Source organism: Otolemur garnettii, unplaced genomic scaffold (genome assembly GCF_000181295.1).
Source record: "Otolemur garnettii isolate 467f Iridium unplaced genomic scaffold, OtoGar3 scaffold00006, whole genome shotgun sequence".
Lineage (NCBI taxonomy): Eukaryota > Metazoa > Chordata > Mammalia > Primates > Galagidae > Otolemur > Otolemur garnettii.
Genome location: NW_003852401.1, coordinates 20,785,204 through 20,803,664, shown reverse-complemented (window position 1 = coordinate 20,803,664; position 18,461 = coordinate 20,785,204). Strand labels below are relative to the sequence as shown.

The 18,461-nt window shown below is 36.6% G+C and overlaps 1 pseudogene; it reads left to right on the top strand.

Annotated features, from left to right (window-relative positions):
* Window positions 1-12,175: 12,175 nt before the first annotated feature.
* On the top strand, window positions 12,176-13,445 carry LOC100945840 (annotated as a pseudogene).
* The last annotated feature ends 5,016 nt before the right edge of the window (window positions 13,446-18,461 follow it).

The window sequence follows — 18,461 nt, the reverse complement described above, 5'->3', positions numbered from 1 at the left end:
CCCCAGAAGTGCATTAATGTACATAGTTACCATTCAATAAAAAAAAAAAAATGAAAAAAAAAGAAATACAAAACATAGTGTGAAATTTTAAGAATAAACTAGACCAGGCAGAAGAAATATCAGAGCTTGAAGAAAACTCTTTCAAATTAATTCAGTCAGTCAAAAATAATCAGCAGAAAATTCACAGGAATAAATGAAACCTAAGAAAATTATGGAATTATGTAAAACACCCAAATATAAAACTCATAGGTATCTCTGAAGATGAAGAAGAAAGTGTGCAAGGGCTGGTAAAACCTATTCAAGGGAATAATTGAGGAAAATCCCCCTAGTCTTAAATGTTCAGCTACACCAACACCAGGAAAGGACAAAACAACAACAAAAAGGAAAGCTACAGATCAATATCCTTTATGAATATATATAAAATAATCCTCAATAAAATACTAGAAAACTAAATTCAACAGCGCATTAAAAAAATCAACCATGATCAAATAGGCTTCATCTCAAGGATGCAAGACAAGGATGCTTATTGTCACCATTTCTACTAAACATAGCACTGGAAGTCCTAGCCAAAGCAATCAGGAAAGAAAGAAATTAACAGTATCCAAATTAAGCACTTCTTGCTGATGATATGATCCTATAGCTAGACATCCCCAAATATTCTACCAAGAGATTCCTGGAATTGATAAACAAAGTCTTCAAAGTTTCTGAGTACACAAATCAGTAGCTTTCCTATATACCACTAACAGTCAAGCTAAGAGTCAAATGAAAGACTTAATACCATTCCCAATAGCTACAAAGAAAATAAAATACCTAGGAATATACTTAATTAAGGAGGTGAAAGATCTCTACAAAGAGAATTATAAAACAGTAAGAACAGAAATACAGATGATACAAACAAATTGTAAAACATATGCTCATGGATTGGTAGAATGAACATTGTTAATATAGTCATACTACTAAAGTGATTTATAGATTCAATGCAATTCTTACCCAAATACTGATGTCATATTTCACAGATCTAGAAAAAATAATTGTATGCTTTATTTGGAACCCAAAAAGAGCCCAAATAGCCAAGGCAATCTTAAGCAAATGGAGTAAATCTGGAAGTACCACATTGCCAGACTTCGGACTATACTACAAAACTACAGTAGCCTAAACAGCATGAAACTGGCACACAAAAGAGACATAGACCAATGAGACAGAATAGAAAACTCAGATATAAAATGATCTACCTATAGCCAACTGATCTTTGACAAAGCAGACAAAAATATAGATGGGGCAAAGAATCTTTATTCAATAAATGGTGTTGGGAAAATTACATAGCCACATGCAAAATAATGAAACAGGATCCATATCTATCACCACTCACTAAAATTAATTCATGATAGATGACTTAAATGTAAAGCATTAAAGCAACGATAAGAATTCAAGAAGAAAATGGAAAAATTATTCCAAACATTGGCCTAGACAAAGAATTTGTGAAGAAGACCTCAATGGTAATCACAGAAACCATAAAAATAAATAAATGGGAGTTGATTAAATTAAAAAGTTTCTACACAGCCAAGGAAATAATCAATAGAGCAAATAGACAACCTAAAGAATGGGAGAAAATATTTGCATGCTATACACTTGATGAAGAGCTAATAACCAGAATCTACAAAGAACTCAAGCAAATCAGCAAGAAAAAATTAAATAACCCCATCAAAAAGTAGGCAAAAGACATGACCAGAAGTTTTTCAAAAGAATATAGACAAGTAGGCAACAAACATATGAAAAAATGCTCAATATCACTAATCATCAGGGAAATGCAAATAAAATCTCAGTGAGATATCATCTTATCTCTGTTGAATGCTTCCATGCTGTTGGTAGGATTGCAAAATAGAACACCTTCTATGGGAACAGTATGGAGATACCTTAAAGAACTAAAAGTAGACCTACTATTTGATCCAGCAATCCCATTATTGGGTATTTACTTGAAGGAAAAGAAGTCATTTTATTTAAAAGACTGTAATCCTGATATAAGGAAATTCCTATAAACACTGAAGAATTTCTTTCTTTTAATCAAGATCCATACCCTTAACAGCAGAAAGTAGCTAGAGTAGAAATCACTCCATTTCCTTCATGATTGAGGAATGAACAACAAAAGAAAGGATCTGTAACTGGAATGGATCCCACCCAGGTTTCAAGTCAAGTAACCTAAGCATACTTGGATGAATCAAACCTGCCTAATTAGTGGCCTCAGAGCTATCTGGAATTAAAAAATCAACCTGGAACCTATGCATATGGAACATATTTACATGGAACTTAGGAATGTGGACCAAATTAAGAGGTAAGGGATACCCTGTTTTGTTGCAGTATTAACTTAAGAGCCAAGGACCTGGTACTATCTTTCTGTATAGCCGAATCAGATCATGTCTAATTTTCAGTTTTTGCAACATTTGCAAAACCAGTTTTGTCATGCTTCTAACCTCAGAGACCAGAGTGTCAGTGCCCACTCTTCAAAGCTCTTGATTCCGGGCCCACGGGGCCCCTTATCTCAGCTCAGAGCCGTTAGCACAAGCTGAAACAGACCCTAGCTTTTTCTTTTTTTTTTAAATCTCCCTCAGAGTCACTTTCTATCTATAAATACCCTGCCCCCACATCCCAGCTTGAGGAAATAGATTTGAGAACTGCTTCCTGTCTCCTTGCTGGTCAACATTGCAATAAAGCTTTCTTGCCTTCAAAAGCCAGTACTGTAATATTGGCGTTTTATGTGATAGACAACAAGCCTAGTGCGCATTGACAATATCATGGAGATGGCAACTTTAGGAAGCAGCTACCACCCTGGGTCTAGGGTAGCAAAGGGAAGCACTGGAATTAATGAAAGTTAGAAATTTAGAGAATTGGCCCTACAGAGGTGTAACTCAGACCTCTAAAGCTGAGATTTGTTTCAACTTGTGCTGATGCTTCTGAGAAGGGATAAGGGGCCCTGAGCCTGGGACGAAGACCTTAGAAGAGTGGATACTGGCTCACTGTTGTCTCTGAGGTGGGAGGCAGGATGAAACTGGTTTTGCAAATGTTGGAATAACTGAAAATTGGATTCAATTGTTGTGATGGAAAGGCATTACTGCTGCTAGATGAAGAAACATTGCTGGAAACACAAGCTAACTAGAAGCCTATAGGGAACGAAATGAAAGGAACACTTCCTTTCCCCCTCCTTGTTGACTCCCTCTATAGTACCACATAGTGCTAAAGCCTAACAGGAGGGGCTGGCAAAGATAAAATGGTGTTCTGAGTCCCAGGGCCAGTGTTGCAGAAGGGAGTAGACATAAGACATAATAACTCACTATTAAACTTTTTTGAAATTAGACTTCTATATTCAAGGATAGGATATGTTGAGGAATTGAAATATTCTCTGCTCCTTTTTCTTCCCAACTCCTCATTAAAAATTAAGAGAATTTTCCAAAATGTAATGGGATTTAGATCAGATGCAACCCAACATTTCTTCCCTACCCTACCATGCTACCAGTAGTTCCAAGACATTTTTATTTCACAGATTGGTAAATTTTCCATAGTTGTGGCAACCGATTTAGAATTGATTGCTTTTATTTTGTCAAGTGATGGCATTAAGGACCCTATGCTGTAAGTACATTTCATTAAAAAAGAGAATATTTTAACAACCAAAACAGAGGAAATACATAACCTCTAAGTAAAGAGTAGCTCTTAATTGAATGGTTTTGCTTTTCTGAAAAACCAACTGTTAAATACCAATTCTGAGGGTAGGAAAGAAAAATCTTGATATTTCTATATTTGCATGGACTTTACAATAGTTATATTAATAGAAAAATAATATTTTCTGAGATTTTACTATGAACTGGGATTGTGATGAATTGTATATATTATATAACTTTCCCCATAAGTCACCCAGATGAGTCCCATTATCATATCCACTACACATTAAGGAAGATAAAAATTGGTGATGTGTGTCTAAGGTTACACAGTTAAGCAGCATAGTTATTCCTAGAAACCAGATCTTCTGACAACAAAGTTTGGCTGGGATCCCTGGATAGCCACATCTCTTTCTTTGGAATGCCTTTTACATATTCTTTACATGGGTTCCCGCTAAAGGTATGGGGTCATGGGCCCAGGTACCACTGATTTTATCATTTGGTCCTGCCCCCTTGGCCAAAACTTGTTCTAACTTTCAAGATGAAGCTTGTCAACTATAGCCTAGATACATATTATTCCATGCCCCATGCCCCTGTAATTGTTAAAATAAATGAATCTTTTTGGCTTGAAATACTATGTTTCCATTCCTTCTTTTATTTGTATTCTTTGCAAATAATCCTTGTTTGAAGTGAAGTTTTCTCCCAAATAGGCATCCCTGGTGAACTTAGCCTGACCTTCTGCTGTGTAGCCCAACATCAACTCACTACTGCTGAGGTTGGAGAAGGGGAGATGGAAATGGGTCTTACGGCCTTCTGGCTCCATCTGCCTCACTGGCTTAGTAGCTGCTTGCATAAAAGAGCTTTTCTATTGTGGCTCAAGTCTTCCCTGCTCCTTCTCAGTGTTCTGAGCGGTGGTTTTGTACCACCTGTTTAATGAAAATGTTGCAATATTTTGTCTCTCTTTAATGACTGCTGACACTTATGATGGAAAGACACATAACATACAGCATAGACAGGAAGAGGATTTATAACTTCAGGCAAGTGGCAGTGAATATGAGCTCTTATGCAGAAAATAATCAGAAAGTCTCAAAAGTCAACATATGGCACTTTTAACCCAATAATGTAAGATATATGTTACTTTATCTCTTAACAGATGAGAAAACAGAGGTACAGATGGCATTTGCCATAGGTATCACAGCTAGCTATTTTGTTCTAATCTACACTGCCTCTTGATAAAATAAAATCTTCTATTTAGTTTTTATTTATTCAACACATATTTATCTAGTGCCTTTTCTGTGCTAGGTTTTGGGAAACTCCTCAGTGAACAGAACAATCTAGTTCTGACGTCATGGGACTTTCAGTCCTGTGTTAGATCAGACATTAGATAACCATAAAAATAAATGAAAACTTACAAATTTTTGTTTAGAAGTAAAGGAATGATAAAGAATGCCAAGAGAATACGTAATAAAGAGAAATGTGGTTAGGAAGAATTCATGTAGGATGGATTGGTAATACCAAAAAAGGGAAGAATTTAAATAAACACCAAGCACAAAAAAAGTTCCCTTTTTGAAATCAACTGTTGCTCATCAATGACCAAGAAATCTTTGCACGCAGCTTACCTCTTTTGTCATCTGTGATCTAATCAGATCACAGCCAAAAGGGGCTAGATTGCTAACAGCTGCTAACTCCTTTGGACCTCAGAGCTTGTGGTTAGATTTAACTTAGGAATTAAATTATCAAAAATAAATGGCTTATTTTGATTTCTTTTAGCAGAAGCATTTTCCTTCTCTCTTCACCAGGCAAATCTACTCGAATTATTCCTTTATGGTTAGAATAGGAACTTCCTCTTTTCTATGTCGTTTTGATGCAGGGGAAGAAAGACCCCTGAACTCACCAGGTGAGTTCTTGGCTTTGCACAGGCAAGAATTCAAGTGCGAGCCTACCAACCACAGGAAAGTTTATAGAGACAGACAGCAGATCTTACTCCACAGAGTAGCAGGCGTCTCCCAAGTGGGAGGAGATCTCTTATGGAGCCATGGTAATGTTTTTTTTTTTTCCTTCTTTCATGGTAACATTTTTAAATGTTCAAAACCATTTGGGGAAGAGCTGTACGTGACCAGCATTGCCTTCTGGTCAGGCCATAAAGGTTAATCACTGTCAGTGAATGGTAAATGCCAGCAATTTCTAAGGCATCTGGTTTAGTAATTCATCCATCTTCAAGTGGTCACAGGCTTGTTCAGGGTAGTTAGAGTCACATGTCCATCAAAATGGCTAGGCTTAGACTCTCTTAAACTCCCTTTTCTGCCCTGTCCCTGTACTACTTTAGCTGGGTCTAGACTCAGATGAAGCTAAAAGATAACACAGGCCTGTTAGACTTCCAACCTCATCTCCATCCCAAATAAAATAAAGCACTGTAGTCTTTCTGCTTCTGAGAAGTTGCTTTGCTGACTCTTCTGGAGATCTGCATATTGGCTTCCCAACGTAGTTTCTTTATAGCCTCCATGCAGATGTAAAGCTACTAAGTAACATTCTTTTTTTCCCTCTTTACAAAAAGAATACAGGTTTACTGCAGAAAATATAGAGATGTGAGAAGACATTATTCATTGGTTAAAGGTTCTATTGTTTTTCTCCTTTTTTTCAAAATTGATAAATGAGTTATAGGCTCCTAAGTTTATTTTTGATCCTAGAGGCTATTTTATAAAATAACTGCACACACATACTTTCCAGTTCTTTCAGGCTCTTTTTGAACAGAGCAGACCAACTGAAACTCCAGTTATGGTGGGTTATTTTGTAGGGGAGAGGGAGGAGACAGTGGCTGGCTTTTAATCTTGTTTACTCTATTTTGCACTAGCTGGTGTCCATCATTGTGAAAGAGACTTGTGGATTCTATCAGTATTGGTATAATTGTCTTAGACCTCCAGAGCCACTACTTTGCATATTATAGTAGCGTTGAGTTGTGTACTGCACAATCCATACAGCTATATTCTTTCTTGCCCATTCATCCTGCTTTACATTAGGTCTATTCAACTTCTGTATCCTTCTTGGTCTCTTATTTCCTGCTCAATATTCTATAGCCCTGGAACTCCATGAGTGAATCTGGCTTCCCAAGTTTGGGCTTTTTTTTTTTTTTTACATAATTTGTTCTGATTAGTGCAGCTAGATTTAGCAAATAAAAATACAAAATACCTAGTTACATTTTGGGGTCATATTTATACTAAAAATTATTCAGGGCATGTCTGAAATTCAAATGTAACTGGGCATACTGTATTTTATCTGTCAACCTTTGTCCTGACCCTCTTCTTCTTTTAGGCTTTGATGTGTTTGGTGATCCCTCTGCCTACTCAGGTCTCTCCAGCCCTACCCTGAGGAATGTTCATGACTTCTAGGAACAATGAGTTTTCTCACAAAAACTATAACAAGCAAAGTTCTGGTTGAGGAAAGTGGATGAATAAGATCTAGATAAGCTAAGCTAAACTCACCTCAGAATTGTCTATCCACTGGCAGTTTCCTATGTGTTTATGTTATATCTGTTACACTGCAAGTTCTTAGAAGGCAGAGATTTGGTTTTATTCCTTTGTGTTGCTCAAAGTGCAACGTGGAATACAGTGTTAGCCACAGAGTAAATGTTAAACAAATGCTTGCTAGAGAACTGGATTCTATGTAAGGTGTGACCATGAAGGTCAGGCTGAATTTTCTGCCTGAGTAATACTTTTCTGCAGAAAAGTATTAATTTCAATACTTTGTACTTGCAAGATAGTGTGTATACTTCACATTTCTTTCTTAGATCTAAGATTACCCTTATATTGGTCTCCCGCTAAAGTATCCTAAAAGGAGCTGAAAGGTCATCTTTGAAACTCTGTGGCTCTATAGACAATGCTTTTCACATTCCCCCATACCATAGACATTAATTGAAAGGAAATAATAAAGGTATCAGTGGAATTCAGGCTTTGAACCTTCTAGATACCACCTATTTGCTTTATTACATGGGAGAGAATAAATTTCTGTCCTGCTTAAACCACTGCTATTGAGAGTTTTCTATCACTTGCAGCTAATCCAAACCCTATCGAATACACTCCCAATCACTATTTCCTATGCCATTTAGCTGGGAAGTATTTCATTTTGGAGTTAGAAGATGGCTCATTGCTCCTCTTAGGATTAGAATTAACTGCAAATAAGCAAAATAATTCTAAAATAACAGTAGTTTAAACAAAGTGGAAATTGATTTCTTTTTATTAAATTTCAGCTTAATATGAGGGTACACATGATTAGTTTGCATTGTTTGCATTTGTAAGATAAATTCCAGTTGTAGTGGTATCTTCATTCAGGGAGTGTGTCATCTACCATGCACTCTACCTGTTGGGTGGGAACTTACCAAACTCCCTCCCCAGGAAATTGATTTCTTATGTAAAAGAATTCTAAAGGTAGGCAGTCCAGGATTGGAATAATGATTCCATGTAGTTGTCAGGACTCCTCCTAGTTCACTACTCTGCTATCTATAAAGAAAGGCCTTTGTCCTCATGGTCCAAGATAGATGCTAAGGCTCCAGTTCTTACACATATATTCAATCCTCATATTGGAGAAAGAGATAAAAATGTAGTATATCTTATCCCTTTAATGGAGACTTTGTGGATGTCTCATACTCATTTATCCATTTATTCAACAAATATTCATTGAGCACCACTATGTGCTAGGTGTTGTTTTGGGCACTGACCATATAAAAATACAACTTAACTCTGATTAATGAGATTTTAGGTAGATGGTTTCATTTAGCTGCTAGGGAAGTTAATATGTCCAGCTAAAATTAGGGATTTGCATTAATGTATACAGCTATCATTTAATAATAAAAAAAAACCAGGCTGTGAAATAAAAACAAATTAGAGATTTTATACTAAAGATGAAAAGAGAAGTGGATTCTATGTGGATTCATACAGGTAATAAGCAGTCTATGTAATATTTGATATCAAAAAATAGAAACATATTTACATTTAACATCTTATCCTAACTTCTTAACAAGGCCTTCAAAACCCTGCATAATAGAGCTTCTACTGTAATCTATTTTTATCCTTGTTTTTGCATTCCCATGGCATTGGCCTTTTTTTTTTTTTTTTTTTTTGGATTCCTACAATGAGTCACATTCTTTCCTGCTTTAGGTCCTTTGTATAGGTGGATTCTTCTACATAAACTTTCATTCTTCACATAGCTGAGTAACATAAAGTTTACTACATAGTTTATTTAAGTAGAATTATATATACAAAGTCACTCTGTTATTGATTTCCAGTTCTTCTCCACTAATAATATGAGTTGTGAGAGATACGCGTTTGTAGACTTTAAGGGCTGCCTGCTAGTCTTCAACACAAATGAAAGATTAAAAAATGCCCATGCAAAGATACATCATAATGATATTTCACATTTCAAGCAAATAGATGATGCTAAAAGCGTTCAGGGACAGAGAGGAGCGACATACAAGGGAGCAGAAATCAGAAAGGCATCTAACTTCCCAACTGTAGATGTAGAATGAATGCACTGGGAAATGCCTTAAAAATTTCATGTGAAATTATTTTCATCATAGCTATACTAACAATCTTTTTTCAGGAATCCAGGGCAAATGTGCTTCAACAAATGAGAGAATAAACAAACTGTAGAAGGCAGAGTGTGCAACCTTGATGACAGCCCCCAACCTCCTGAATAGTTTTTAAAAAATTTGTATACATGAAAGTTTACTCTTCATGCTGTAAGGTTCTGTGGGTCTTGAAAATTGTAGTGTCATACATCTCCCATTAAAGTATTGTGCAGAGTAGTTCCACAACCCACAAAAGTCTCCAGGGCTTAGAAGAAAAAAAAATAGAAAGAAAGAAAGAAAAGAAAAAAATCTCCTGGGCTTTCCCTATTTAATCCTCCTCCACCCTTAAATCATGCCAATTGCTCAACTGTTTACTATCTCTATAGCTTTGCCTTTTCCAGAATGCCATATAAATGGAGTCATATTGTATGTTGCCTTTTTATATGAACTCCTTTTACTTATCAGTATGCATTTGGATTCACTAGTGTCTTTGCATGGCTTTATAGCTCACTCCTTCTTATTTCTGAATAGTATTCTATTGTACAGATGCACAACATTTGATTATTCATTTCCCTATTAAGAACACCTTGGTTACTCCAGTTTTTTAAATTAAACTTTTCTAAGCATTTATATGCAGGTTTTTTTATGAATATAAGATTTCAGATCAGTTTAATCAATATTTAGGAGAGCAATTGCTGAATTATATTGAAAGAATATATCTAGCTGTGTTAGAAACTACCAAATTGTCTTCCAAAGTGACGGTATCATTTTGCATTTTCACCAGCACCAAATGAGTTTCTGTTGCTTCACACCCTCGCCCCTATTTGGTGTTATCTAGTCCCTCCTTCTCTCTCTTTCTTGCTTTCTCTGTTGACATCTGACCTCTGCAATGTCAGTTCCCCTTTGCCTTCTACTATGAGTGAAAGCAGCCTGAAGCCCTCCCCAGAAGCAGATACTAATGCCATGCTTCTTGTACAGCCTGCAGAACCATGAGCCAAACAAACCTCTTTTCTTTATAAATTACCCAGCTTCAGGCATTCCTTTACAGCAGCACAAAAATGGACTATGTTTTCTTCCAGAAGTTTTATAGTTTTGCACTCAAGTCTTAGATCTGTTTTGAGTTATTATTTGTATAAGGTATAAAGTCTTCTTCTGTGTTCAATTTTCTGCCTGTGAACATTCAGTTAGTCCAGCACTATTTGTTGAAAAGCTTATCCTTTCTTTGTTGAATGCCTGTGTATTTTTGTCAAAAATCATTTAACTATATTAGTATGAGTCTATTTCTGGACTCTCAAATTAGTCCCATTGATCTGTGTGTCTATTCTTTCATCAAAACAATGCTGTCTTGATTACTATAGATTTAGAATACATCTGGATTTACTATGTTTTTATTAGGTAATGTGAATTCTAAAATTTGTTTTTCTTCATCAGTATTTTACTGGCTAATCCAAGACTTTTGCATTTCTATATAAATTTAAAATCAGTTTGTCAATATCTATAAAACTTCTTATTGAGATTTTGGTGGGATTATTTATGTTGACTCTGTAGATTAGGTTGGGAGGTATTGATCTTAATAATATTGAGTACCCTCTGTAGGAACATGAAACATTTCTCCACTTATTTATATTTTCTTTAATTTTTTTCTTCTGAGTTTTGTAATTTTCTACATATGGATCTTAATGTATTTTGTTATTTTATAGTAAAGTATTTGGCTTTTTGATGTTGTTGTAAATGGTACTGTTTTTCTAAATTTAAAACTTTAATTGTTCATTGCTGATATATAGAAAAGCAGTTGACTTTTGTATATTGATAATGAGTTTTGCAACTTCTCTATAATTGCTTATTAGTTCCAGAAGGTTTTTGTGTAGATTCTGTCTATGTAAGTTTTCTACATAGATAACCCCGGGAGTTTTGGTTTTTCTTTTCCAATCTGTATACTTTTCCTTTTCTTTCCTTTTCTGATTGCACTAACTAAGACTTCAAGTATTATCATAAATATGATTAGGAATAAAGGACATCCTTGCCTTGTTCCTGATCCTAAGGTGTTATCATCCATCTCTTGCCTTGAAGTATAATGTTAGCTGTAGGGTTTTGGTGGCTATTCTTTTCAACAAGACAAGAATGTTCTAAATTCCTGGTTTACTAGAAGATTGGGGGGGGGCACAAATTGATGTTGAATTTTGTCAAGTGCTCTTGTTTTATTTTTGCATCAATTAATATGATCATTTTTTCCTTTAGTCTGTCAATATGGTGGCTTCTGTTAATTGATTTTTGAATACTGAAAAAGCCTTGCATACCTGGAAGAAATTCCTCTTGGTTTTGGCATATCATTCTTCCTATCTGTCATTGAATTGATGAGCTAGTATCTTGTTGAAGATTTTTGCATCTTTCATGGGAGATATTGGAGAATACTTTTCTTATAATGTCTATATCTGATTTTGGTCTTAAGACAATGCTAGTATTATAGATTAAATTAATAAATGTTCCTTTCATTGTGTTTTCTACAAGAAAGTGTAAAAAATTCACCAGTGAACCATTTGAGCATGGTGCTTTCCTTTTCAAAAATTACGTGGCTTGGTGCCTGTGGCTCAAGTGGCTAAGGCACTAGCCACATACACCTAAAGTGGTGAGTTCAAATCCAGCCTGGGCCTGCCAAATAATAATGATGGCTGCAACCGAAAAATAGTTGGGCGTTGTGGTGGGCGCCTGTGGTCCCAGCTACTTCGGAAGCGGAGGCAGGAGACTTGCTTGAGCCCAGGAGTTGGAGGTTGCTGTGAGCTGTGATGCCACGGCACTCTACCCAGGGGGACAGCTTGAGGCTCTGTCTCAAAAAAAAAAAATTATGTAATTAAGGTATTGGAATCAGTACTGATGATAAATTGTATTGTTTCTGTTCTTCTATTTGCTTTAGTTCTAAATTGCTCTTCTTCCTGCTCGCCCCAGTCTTGTCCTCTCCTTTTCAGTCATCATGTCCTTCACCACTCCTTCCACTGCCTTCTGCAGCAATTACCAGTCCCTAAGCTCAGTCCAGGCGTCCAGCTACAGTGCCTGCCAGCAGCACAGCCAGCGTCTATGCAGGCACTGGGGGCTCCGGCTCCTGGATCTTTGTGTCCTGCTCCACCAGCTTCCAGAGCGGCTGGGGGTCTGGCGGGAATGTGGGGCATCCAGACCAAGAAGGAGACCATGCAAGAACTGAACGACTGCCTGGCCTCCTGCCTGTACAGAATGAGGAACCTGAAGCTGGAAAATTGGAGGCTGGAGAGCAAAATCTTGGAACATTTAGAGAAGAAGGGGCTCCAGGTCAGAGACTGGGGGTATTACTTCAAGACCATTAAGGACTGAGGGCTCAGATCTTTGCAAATTCTGTGGACAATGCCCACATCGTTCTGCAGATTGGCAATGCCCGTCTTGCTACTGATGACTTTAGAGTCAAGTATGAGACAGAGCTGGCCATGCACCAGTCTGTAGAGAGCGACATCCATTGGCTCCACAAGGTCACTGATGACACCAATGTCCCTTGGCTGCAGCTGCAGACAGAGATCTACGCTCTCAACGAGGAGCTGCTCTTCATGAAGAAGAACCACAAGGAGGAAGCAAAAGGCCTACAAGCACAGATTGCCAGCTCTGGGTTAACTGTGGAGGTAGATGCCCCCAAATCCCAGGTGCTGAGCAAGATCGTGGCAGACATGCAGTCCCAGTATGATCAGCTGGCTCTGAAGACCCGAGAAGAGCTGGACAAGTACTGGTCCCAGCAGAGTGAGGAGAGCACCACAATGGTCACCTCACAGTCTGCTGAGGTCACAGCTGCTGGGACAATGCTCACAGAGGTGACGCGTACAGTCCTATCCTTGGAGATCAAAATGGACTCCATGAAAAATCAGAAGCCCAGCTTGGAGAACAGCCAGAGGGAGGTGGAGGTCCACTACACCAGGCAGATGGGGCAAATCAATGGGGTCCTGCTGCATTTGTACTCAGAGCTGGCACAGACCTGGGCAGAGGGGCAGTGCCTAGCCCAGGAGTATGAGGATTAAATTAATAAACTGCTGAACATCAAGGATAAGCTAGAGGCTGAGATCACCACCTACCACTGCCTGCTGGAAGACAGGGAGGACTTCAACCTTGGTGATGCCCTGGACAGTAGCAACTCCGTGCAAACCATCCAAAAGACCACTACCAGCAGGATAGTGGACGGCAAAATGGTGTCTGAGACCAGCTACACCAAAGTTCTGAGATACTGAGGCAGTAAAAGCAGGGTGCCCTTATACCAATAAAGAGTTCAGAGGTCACTGGAAAAGAAAATTGCTCTTCTTCCTTTAGTTTCCCAAAGTAGAACTAAATAATTTCAAATCCATCTTCTTTTTTAAGATATTTTATTTTTTGTTATTAGAAGTACATAATAGTTGTATATATTTATGGGGTATATATGATGTTTTGACACAGGCATGCAACATATAATAATTAAATCAAGGTTATTGCAGTATCCATCACGTCAAGCACTTATCATTTGTGTTAAGAATATTCCAATTCTTATTTTAAAATGTACAGTATTTTATTGTTGACTATAGTCACTCTGTTGTGCTATCAAATACTATATCTTGTTCACTCTAACTACATTTTTATTTTATTTCTCATATATGAGTGAGAACATGTGAAATTTTTCTGTACTTGGCTTACTTCACTTATTCTAATGTTCTCCATTTCTGTCCATATTGGTACAAAAGACAGGATTTCATTCATTTTAGTTGTGAATAATATTCACATTTTCTTTATCCATTCATCCATTGATAGACACTTAGGTTGATCCTAAATCTTGACTATTGTGAATAGTGCTGCAATAAAAATGACAGTACAGCTATCTCTTTGATACACTAATTTCCTTTCTTTTTGCTATATACCTAGAAGTGGGATTGCTGGATAATATGTTATTTCTCTTTTTAGTTTTTTCCAGACTGTTCTCCATAGTAGTTACACTACACTAATTTACATTCCCACCAACAGTGTGTAAGGGTTCTCTTCTCTTCATATCGTGGCATTCATTATTGCTAGTCTTTTGGATAAAAACCATTTACAATGGGATGAGACAACTCATTCTATTTCTTATTTTTTTGCAGTTTTTAGCTGGGGCTGGGTTTGAACCCACCATCTCTGGTATATGGGGCTGGCGCCTTACTCCTTGAGCCACAGGTACTGCTCACTCATTCTATTTTTGATTTGCATTTCTTTGATGACTAATAACATTGAGCACTTTTTCATGTACCTGTTGGCCATTTGTATGTCCTCTTTTGAGAAAGGTCTAGTCATATATTTTGCCCATTTTAAAATTGGATTATTTGATTTTTTCCTATGGAGTTGTTTGAATTCCTTGTATATTCTGGTTATTAACTTGCCAAATGGAGAGGTTGCACATATTTCCTTATCATTCTGTAGGTTGTCTTTTCACTTTGTTGATTATTTTCTTTGCTGGGCATCAACTTTTAGCTTGATGTAATCCATTTGTCTGTTTTTGCTTTTGTTCCATGTGCTTTTGAGAACTTACCCCAAAACTATTTGCCCAGATCAATCTCCTGAAGTGTTTCTCCAGTGTTGTCTTGTAGAAGTTTAATAATTTCAGGTTTTACTTTTAAGTATTTAATCCATTTTTATTATTTTTTTGTATGGTGAGAGATAATGGTGTGGGTTTCATTCTTCTGTATATGGTTATCCAGTTTTCCCAGCACCATTTATCTAAAAGACTATCCTTTTCTCAATGTGCATTCTTGGCATCTTTGTCAAAAATAAGTTGGCTGTGAATGCATAGATTTATTTCTGAGTTCTCTTTTATGTCACATTGGTTTATGTGTTTGCTTTTATGCTGGTACCATGATGTTTTGTTTACTAGGGCTTTGTAGTATAATTTGAAGTTAAGTAGTATAAAATCCAGCTTTGTTCTATATGCTTTGGCTATTGGGGGGTGGGGATTCATGGTACCATATAAATTTTAAGATTGCATTTCCATTTCTGTGAAGAATGCCTTTGATATTTTGATAGAGATTGAATTAAATCTATAGACTGCTTTGGGTAGTACGGACATTTTAAAAGTATTATTTGTTTTGATCTGTGAGTATGAGATATCTTTCCATTTGTTTGTGTCCACTTCCATTTTTTTCAGTAGTGTTTTACAGATTCCTTTTTAGAGATCTTTCACTTCTTTGGTTAAATTTATTCCTAGGTATTATTTTTTGGTAGCTATTGTAAATGGTGTTCTTTTCTTCTTGTTGTTGTTTTTTAGATTGTTTGCTGTTGGCATATATAAATGCTACTGGTTTTTGTTGTTGTTGTTGAATTTGTATTCTGCAAGTTTACTGAATTCATGAATCAGTTTGAACAGTTGTTTCGTGAAGTCTGTAGGTTTTTCTAAAAATAAGAAAATAACTTGTTTGTTAATTGCAAAAAAGAATATTTTGACTTCTTCATTTCCAATTTAGGTATACTTTATTTTTTTTCTCTTGCCTAATGGCTCTGGCTAGGAATTCCAGTACTTTGTTGAATAGACATGGTAACATTGGGCATAATTGTCTTGCTTCAGATCCTTAGAGGAAAGGTTTTCAGTTTTCCCCATTCAGTGTGGTATTAACTGTAGGCTTGTCATAAATAAGCTTTACCGTTTTGAGGTATGTTCCTTCTGTACCCCATGTGCTGAGAGTTTTTATGAAGGGATGTTGAATTTTATTGAATGCCTCGTCAGAATCTATTGAAATAATTATGCAATTTTGGTCCTTGATTCTGTTAATATGATGTATCATGCTCATTGATTTGCATATGTTAAGTCATTCTTGCATCCCTGGGATGAATCCCACTTTATCATGGTGAATGATCTTTTTAATGCATTGTTGAATTTGGTTTACTAGTGTTTTGTTGAGGATTTTTACATCTATGTTCATCAGAGATATTGACCAGTAGTTTCCTTTTTTGTTGTGTACTTGTCTGGTTTTGCTATCAGGATGATAGTATCCTCATAGAATAAGTTTGTAAGTATCCTCTTCTGTTCCATTTTTGGGGGCTATTTTGAGTAGAATTTGTATTATTTTTTCTTTAAATGTTTGGTGAAATTCAGCAGTGAAGCTCAGGTTCTGGGCTTTTCTTTGATGGAAGGCTTATTATTACTGCATCATTATTATTACTTGTTATTGATCTCTTCAGGTTTTCTATTTCTTCATAGTACAAAAAAGAAAAATAGAAACATAGGTTGTGTGTTTCTAGGAGTTTATTCATTTCTTCTAGGTTTTTAAATTTGTTAGCCTATACAGGGCAGCCATGAAGTTTGTGTGGTAAAATAGTTGTCTATTTTAAATTGCACATGAACTTCATGGCCAGCCTGTACCTATTGATAATAAACTCTAATAAGTCTTTGTGGGCAGTGCCTGTGGCTCAATGAGTAGGGCCCTGGCCCCATATACCGAGGGGTGGTTGGTTTGAACCCGGCCCTAGCCAAACTGCAACAAAAAATAGCTGGGCATTGTGGCAGGTGCCTGTAGCCCCAGCTGCTTGGGAGGGTGAGGCAAGAGAATTACCTGGACCCAAGAGCTGGAGGTTGCTGTGAGATGTGATGCCATAGTACTCTACCAAGGGTGACAAAGTGAGACTCTGTCTCTTAAAAAAAAAAAAAGTCTTTGTATTTATGTGGCATCAGTTGTAATGCCTCCTTTTCATTTCTGATTTATTCTTTTGGGTGTTCTGTCTTTTTTTTCTTATTCTAAGCTAAAAGTTTCTTGGTATCAATTATCTTTTTAAAAAACTAACTTTTTGTTTTGTTGATCTTTTACATTTTTTTTCTAGTTTCAATTTCACTTATCTCTGCTCTGATCATTATTATTTTTCCTTCTAATAATTTTGAGTTTGGTTTGTTTTTGCTTTTCCAGTTCCTTTATATGCATCATTGTGCTTTTCATTTGAAGTCATTGTACTTCTTATTTATCTATTATTTTTATTTTTTAGTAATTAGTTTTAGAAAGTCTCACTCTGTTTCCCAGGCTAGAGTACAGTACACAGATCACTGTAACTTTGAATTCCTGGGCTCAAGCAATCACCCTTCCTCAACCTCCCAAGAAGATAGGACTACAGGCATGCACCACCAAGTCTGACTAATTTAAATATGCTTTTTTGTAGATATGAGGTCTTACCATGTTGCTCAGGCTAGTCTTGAACTCCTAGCCTGAAGCAATCCTCTCATTTCAGCCTCTCAGAACATTAGAATCAGAGATGTGAGCCATTGTCTCTGGCTTGTATGTTTTAGATGTAGGTGTGTATTGCTAACCTTCCCTCTTAGTATTTTTTTTTAATATCCCATAGGTTTTGGTATGTTGTTTTCCATTTTCATTTGTTTTAAGAAATTTTTTAGTCTTTTAAAAAATTTCTTCACTGACCCATTAATCACTTAGGACTATGTTGTTTAATAATTTTCATGCATTTGTATAGTTTCCAAAATTCCTCTTGTTAATTACTTTTAGTTTTATTCTATTGTGATTAGAAAAGATATTTGATGAATTCAACTATTTTGGATTTTTTTAGACTTGATTTATGGCCTAACATATGATCTATGCTGGAGAGTGTTCAATGTGTTGTTGAGAATAAGAGTGCATTTTATAACAGTTGGATGAAATGTTTTGTAAATGTTAGTCAGTTAGGTCCACTTGATCTAAAGTGTAGTTTAAATCCAATGTATCTTTGTTGATTTTTCTGTTTGGATGATCTGTACATTGCTGAAAGTGGGGTATTGATGTTCCCTATTATTGTTGTATTGTAGTCTGCTCTCTCTGTATACCTATTAATATTTGCGTTTTATATAGTTGGGTGTTCTCATGTTTGGTGCATATATACTCCCTATTGTTATATCCTCTCACTGAATTGACCCCTTCATCATTATATAATGGCCTTTTCTCCCCCTACAGTTTTTGACTTGACATACATCTATGTCTTTGTATTGAAGTCATTATTTCAATCTCCACTGTTCTGCCTTGTTTGATCTCTGTATAGTATTCTGCTTAGAGGTTCTGTGAAGTTAGCCTGTTAAGTTCCCTTAGCCCTACGTTGCTTCTTCCTTAAAAAAAAAAAACTAGATAGCACCCTAAGCTCAGGTTTGCTGAAGCTCTCACAAAAGTTCTCACAGAGTGCTGCCTGTCTTGGATAGAGGGAGGTCCCAAAGGAAATATCTCAGCTGTGTAGGAGGGTGGCTAGGGGGTTGTGCCCAGAGAACCTATGGCATGTGCCTTTTACAG